The sequence below is a fragment of the Filicampus tigris genome, chromosome 6, assembly GCF_054856515.1.
Source record: "Filicampus tigris isolate MCC_2025a chromosome 6, RoL_Ftig_1.0, whole genome shotgun sequence".
In the NCBI taxonomy this organism is placed as follows: Eukaryota; Metazoa; Chordata; class Actinopteri; order Syngnathiformes; family Syngnathidae; genus Filicampus; species Filicampus tigris.
In genome coordinates this window covers 21835905-21842890 of record NC_141222.1, presented here as the reverse complement: position 1 = coordinate 21842890, position 6986 = coordinate 21835905, and the positions used below count along the sequence as shown (strand labels likewise).

Here is a 6986-nt window from a genome sequence, read left to right as displayed (position 1 = left end):
CAATGACATTTTCTAAATGAATTATAATAAATGTCAATAGATAAAAAAGTGAGCTACATAATTAACTATATATATATTTAGGCCTTAATGGGTAAATTAACTTAAGCACAGGTTAATTCGACTCACAATAGAACATGGTTACTCAGTTGACCAAAAAACATCCAAATGAAAGCAACAAATTAAAATACCATTACACGACTCTTGATAATGTCAGCATTTGACTGCCTGAACAGAACAGGTCAAAAATATTTGTAAAATGTTGAAAGACTTTTTTTTTTGTCAATGTTCTCATACAGTACACTATCTATATCTCGATCACTCTATCTATTCAAGGTATTGCATAAAAATCCAGGTTATATAACCGTACTGACACAGATAACGAGCGCAGTAAGTCTTGGAACATGATTGAAAGCACTAATGAGGCAGGTCCATGTGGGCGTTACTCTTTATTCCTTTTTTCGGACCACCCTCCGACCCAGCCACTGACGACGGGAAAAGAATTCATAAGCACTCAGTCACCAACCAGACTTTTCGTGTTCAGTCAAACCAACAGTCAAAGACCCCCCATAGTCATTCAAAATGAAATTTGACCACTTTTTTTTTTCTGTGGCTTTTTCATCACTTTGGTAGAGCTTCAGCTCAGTCTCACCGGCCCATAAAACGTCCCCAAAAATCCAATCTGGCTTTACGATTCTTTTTGTTGATGAGCGGTTTGTATCTAGTCCGTATATTTATTCTTTCAAAGTCTTCAATGATGATGAAGATTCATCATGCAACAAGATGACGCAAAACAAACTGCCAACACAACAAAGGACTTCATTAGGTGGGAAAAATGTTTGGTTAAAACTGTCCAACTGTCTTCATTCGCCCTGACAGCCTTTGTTGACGCTCTCCGGCAGCCGCGCATTACTGGAGCTGCCATCTAAATTGATGTTTGCTCACATTTACAGCATCCATCCCCCGCTATTTTCTCGCATTATGACATGACAGACGCACTGTCGCGGAGGTAGATTATGCATGCAACGATCTCTGCGGAGCGACACTTGTTACTGTACGTCAAAGCAGCCTGGATGAGCTCTGAATGTAAATCTTGTTGATCAACCACCAGAAGCCGGTGTGAAAAAAATGAATTCCAAGCAGCCAGTGAGTCACTAGTGTCTCGCTCCCCTCATGTACCATGCATGGATCCCCGCTGCGGAGGAGGGAAGGAGTGTTTTGATCGAGCCTCCAAAATGGAGCCTACATGGGCATTATGGCGCATCCAGTGCTTGACTCACCGCCATCTGTGTTGGGTGGATGGATCTGATCCACAAGCACATGCTGTGTTCAGAGCGATCCGAGCGTTATGAAAGCACGTTGCTGTGGCCAGTTGTGCAAAGTAATTGAGTAGATTTATTTAAGTGCTTTTGTGCGGATACACGGGCCCTATTTTTATGCCCAGCGCAAGTCTAGCGAAGGTAGAAGGGGACGTTTGCGCCGTTGTGGGAGGGAACACAGTTGAGTTGTTTGCCATCCAGTGGAAGCGGCTCCCCTCATTCTCTTTAAATTCAGCGCAGAGAGCGGCACCACGTTACCTTTACCGCCATGCTCGGCATTCTCGCGAATCATCATTCCAAAAGGACGGAAATGTTGACACTCACTGTTTGTGTAGCTTTCGTTTCGACTTATCTGATCATCGGTCGTACCACCATGATCGACCATGAGCTCTTGACATGCTTTTATGTTGTTTGGCAGCAAGTTTTGCAGCTTCTTCTGTTTTTGGTTCATTGTTTGTAAATAAATTAATTATTCATTCATTATTTGTAAACAAATTGACACGCCTCATAGCAGGCGCGGAGCCAGGACGTGGCTAATGGGTGGGCCCGGATAAATCAGGGTGGGCTTGAATATTTCCCTCACTGAGCACAATCCTCCTGTCCCGACACATCTATATTCAAATAAAATGACAAACTGAATAATATGAAGTTCAGAACATTCTTAATCTTCAATACAATAAAAAAAAACACAAATTCAAAAATAATTTCAGAATAAATTACAAAAAAATTTAAAGTATATTTTTTTCATTCATCTCATTGGATGGGCAGTCTGTCCACACCCAGGCCCACCCATGGCTCCGCCCCCGCCTCATAGCAAACCATAATTCAAGTCGCTCTCCATGTTATTTCAGTTGCAAAACAATCTCAACCATCCAGAGAGTGCGCCATTTGCTGGCGATATGTGGTACTGCATCCATTTCACTCATTTCTATGTGGCGGACATCTTTTGAACCCAATGGCCTAGACCAGAGGAACCCAAGTCTGGTCCGCAAGAGCCCCTACCCAGTCTCTTTTAGAACAACACACCTGATTCAAATGATGCAGAAGCTTGATAACGATCCTGAAAAATGACACACTGCGTTTATTCTGGAAATGGATAGGACCCTTCATTCTTATCAACTGTGACTTTGTCAAGGATGTATATTTCCTCACACACTTTTTCAAGCCTCACCTTTTACACCACTTCTTTGAGTCGCTTCACTGTATTCAGTTTTAACTTGAGAATGTGTTTGCATTATCATTCATGTCTGCTGTGCGGAAGAGTGTCACTATCACGCGGCAACATATTAGCCAACGCCACTCAGTGCAGGTGTGTCTCATTTAAGACTATTGTTCGAGCGAGTATGCGTATCTCACGGCAAATATGCAAATATATTTGGATGCCCGGAGCGCTGCAACGCGACTGGATGTATTGCACACTTGTGTCTGCATGTGCGCGTACGCTGGCGCTCATTTGGGCTAGCTTCACACTTTTGCCTTTTCTTTTAGGTTTTTTTGTGGCCCTTTTTTGGCAACACCCGTTCCAAATGACAACACTGGCAGGAGACGAAGAAATCGGTGACAAAGCGACACAAACTGCAGTTATCTTACATTAGCACTTAATTGTAAACGCTTACGTAATTTAATTCCGAACCGCTACATGCCGGGAAACGGGCAATCAGTGCCTCACATTAATCTCCGTGCGTTTGTTGACAGAACATGTCTATTATCTCCTCGGTCAATCTCTCTCTTCTTGCTTTATCTGGCCTCCGCTCTTCTTGTTTCTTTTGTGTATGTGTGTGTGATGTAACCAGCTGAGAGGACGCTCACCTGACCTACGACCACCAGGCTGCCAGGGAGATAATGTAACCCTCTCGGAGAGAAGATAACAGCCACTCTCCAATCCCCTGCCCCCCCCCCCCCCCCACCACGCCGATAATTGTCCAGACACACAAACACACCAGGCCGGGGGCACACAGGGAGATACTTGTGTTGCCATGGGAACTTAACCTGAAGCAAACACGCACACGCGCGCACACACTCTCACACAGAGTTAAATGAATGTGTACTTTGTCCAGATGAGAAAGTTTAAACATGGAGAAGTGATGTAAGAAGAAAACAGACGATGTATGTGTAGCATCTTTTGATTCCAGTTGAAATTGCAGGATTATAAGAAAGACCTTTGTCACTGGAGGTGAATCTGACATGGCTGACAATTTACTACAATTAGTGATTATCAAATCAGTTCACTTTTTAAATCAGGGACGGGCAACTTAAATGATGGAGAAGGTCACGTTTTTTTGTCAGTGCTAATGGAGGGTCACATAGGATCACGCACTTCCTAGCCAGATGTAAGACTAAAATGTTATTTTAAATATGGACACAACACATACATGCTCTTGATACATGACATTTTTCATAATACATTATGCATGTATATAAGATCAACAACCACATTTTTTGAAGCAAACAACAAAATTAACACATACAGTGTTTTTTTTTTCCAGTGCAAAGGGCTCACTTACATAATTACCATCCAAGGTTGGCACAAATTTGTTGAACAGCAAACAGACATTAAGTGCAGTTATTTTAACATTATTGAGGAACTCTGTCATGCATTTCTTTCCAAATCTGAAAAAAAAAAAATTAGGCTCATTCATGTTGTGGTATAGGGCACATAAGACCTGGTGCAAGTGCAACTAAGCCACGTCTGCCATTTCATGGTGAATGGTAATGTAAGAAGTTAAAACTATACATCGAAAGCCCACTATTCACAGAATAGGGACCAGGCCGGCCCATAAATAGCAAAAATCAGCAGTATTTGATGTCCATTGAAATGCACTGAGGAAAAAAAAAATCTATAAAAAACGCTGATAAACCTCCAACATACATTTTCCATGGAGCTTTGTCCCCCCCACCAAAACGCCAGGGAAAAATAAAAATCCATGGATGATGCCCTCCCCCCCTTAAAAAAAAAACGAAAACACACCGCCTACCTCTGCATTAATCCATATTGCCTGTGTCCAAACACTGAAGTCAGTTCTGTATGTGCCAGCAGACTGACCATTGGTTTGTCGCTTGCGCCCCCATCTGGGGAGACATGTATTGGTGCATCTCAATAAATTAGAATATTGTAACACACTTATTTTAATAGTTCATTTCGTAAAGTGGAGCTACTGATTCTATTCTATTACGTTATTGTTTTAGAACTATATATCCTACAGATTTACAAAACACAAAGTAAAATGCTTAATGATTTTATTTTTTAATTGTATTTTTCCTTTTGATAATTATACTTTACAGCAATGGAAAATAGCAAGTTCACCATATATATATATATATATATATATATACATACATATACATATTAGTGCTAGTATTAAAACTTTTCAACTAATTAATTGCGAAATATTCCATGATTGATCACGATTCATTGTATTTTTCAACTCCAATTTTAACAAAGCTTGGAACCGATATTTACTTGAGTAAAATCTTGGAATTAATCTGGAAAAAAAAATAAAAGTATATTTTGATTCAAAGACTGTTCCAATCGCTTTCTTTGATTCTCTGAATACGATTCTTTTCCTGTAAAATACAACTGTTGCACGATACACCAAAGACGTACAACTAATATGGTATTTAAATTCGGCTTTGCAAAGTGCGCAAATCATTTTGGGTTTCTCCAATGAGCCATCGAGCAACCTTTTGAAGTAAAACTACGTAAAAGTCCGTCTTTGCGACAGTGACTCTCGTCGATATTTGGCTGCAAAGTGAGCACAGGTCAGATACCCCAGGAAGTAAATAAAACTGATTTAATTGAGTTCATTTTTTAATGCTTTATGAAATTTAAATTCATCTCCATAGTTAATGCTTTAACTTTGACAGCCCTAATATGTGTGTATATACATATATATATATATTTTTTTCTGACCATGACGCATGAAGATCATCACACTCGTTTGATGCCACATTTCGGGATTTATCAAACGTGGGAATTAATGTGTGTGTGCGTGTGTGTGTACGTGTTGTCGGGTCAATGTGACACAGTGACACTGTCATGCTAAAAGCTCCACTTACTCTCTTGACTCGAACCAGTGACTTGAAAATGCGCTCAGCTGTGTCCTCTTCTGAATTCAAATGCACCGAAGCAAAAATGGCGAAAGCTTCAAATTCCGAAAAGACTCAAATAGTCGTTAGGGGTGGAGGTAAAGTGAATGGGAATCTGAGAAAAGAATTGTGCTGAACCTTGTGGCTCATGATCAAGTTGAATTGAGATAATTATAAGCATTATGAAAACGCTCAAACAATTCTCCATGATAATGCACTGCAGGCTGCAGAGCCCAAATAGTTCAACAGGGGGCAGCATATACCAATAAAGCACTGGCGTGACCTTTTCAAGCAATATCCTCTGCCTTCAGCTTTCACTGAAAATTCTCCATGGAGGACTTTATCCAGCCATCTTCTATACTGCTTCTCCTCACTATTTTTTTCAAACAAATACATTTGTTCTGTCTAGCGTTCACCATGCATTCAAACAGCTGTTTGCTGTGCTTCAGTAGGTGCTGCTTTTTTGGTTAGCAAATTGGCATTGCATTAAAAAAAACAAAAAAAAAACTATATATATATATATATATATATATATATATATATATATATATATATATAAATGTTAAAATGTAAAATGTTAAAACCATCTGTATGACCTGACAGTAGAATATTAATTAAAATTCTGTTTGGAAAAATCGTCACCCCTTCTTATGCCTACCGCACTTGTATAGCCTATCAGGGACTGTAGATACAGAAGGCCGGACCGAGGGGTGTTGTCAATCACTTGCTGTGAACGCAGCCCCGTGGGGACAATTAAATCACATCCTTTAGATTTGTAATTGATTGTACATTCCAGAAAAATCCAACCAGTAACCGGTAAAAAAAAAACATTGTCCATTTATTAAACAATAATTAACTGATAGTTCATTTTGCTCATAGTTGACCAAGGATCTTTTTTTTAATTTCCCATCCCTTAACTATCTTAGAATATATATACTCCTGACATTTACTTGCTTATATCTTAAGCTATCTTAATGTTGACCTTTTGAATACGGTGAAGCAACAGTTATGCCAAGCTACATTCTGTCCATACATCATATTTGACCCAGTTTCAGGCGCTACGACGTTTATTTATAGGCCATGGTGACAAGCTACTCCCTTGTTATCACCAAACAACAGTGTGTCATTTCCTTGTTCACGTCAATCAAGAAGTAGAAACACAACCATAAACCTTTGGACCATGCAAGCAGCACTCCCTTGGACTTTATCACCAAGACCCCAGTACCTTATTGTTAGTGAACCACACAACAGATAAATAATTCATTTTATTTAGAAGCACCTTTCACGTCACCTAAAGTCACCTTAGGTTAAAAATATACGTAAAACATCAGCAAAAGCATCAATCGGACAACGAAACAACAACGGAAACCGTACGCCAAAAACAAAAACAAACAGTTGAGAGTCAGCGTATGAGTTTGAACGGATGAGTTTGTGGGAGGGGGGGGGGGGAGTATTCCCGCAAGAGGTTGAAGAGGTAAGTGGGGGATAAGTTCTGATTTGGAGTCTGTTGATGAATTTGGTAGGGAGACCATAGAGGAGGGAGGGCGTTGTGATAATGGAAAGGGAAAAATGTAGAGGATCAGG

At 40.0% G+C, this 6986-nt stretch overlaps 1 protein-coding gene across 1 annotated transcript in view; it reads right to left on the bottom strand.

Annotated features, from left to right (window-relative positions):
• Positions 1-6676: 6676 nt before the first annotated feature.
• LOC147146252 (uncharacterized) overlaps positions 6677-6986 on the bottom strand; it is a 14577-nt gene continuing 14267 nt past the window's right edge. The window contains exon 4 of the mRNA XM_086033798.1: positions 6677-6986. This exon is cut by the window's right edge and continues 1454 nt beyond it. The gene's annotated coding sequence lies outside the window, so the exon portion shown is untranslated.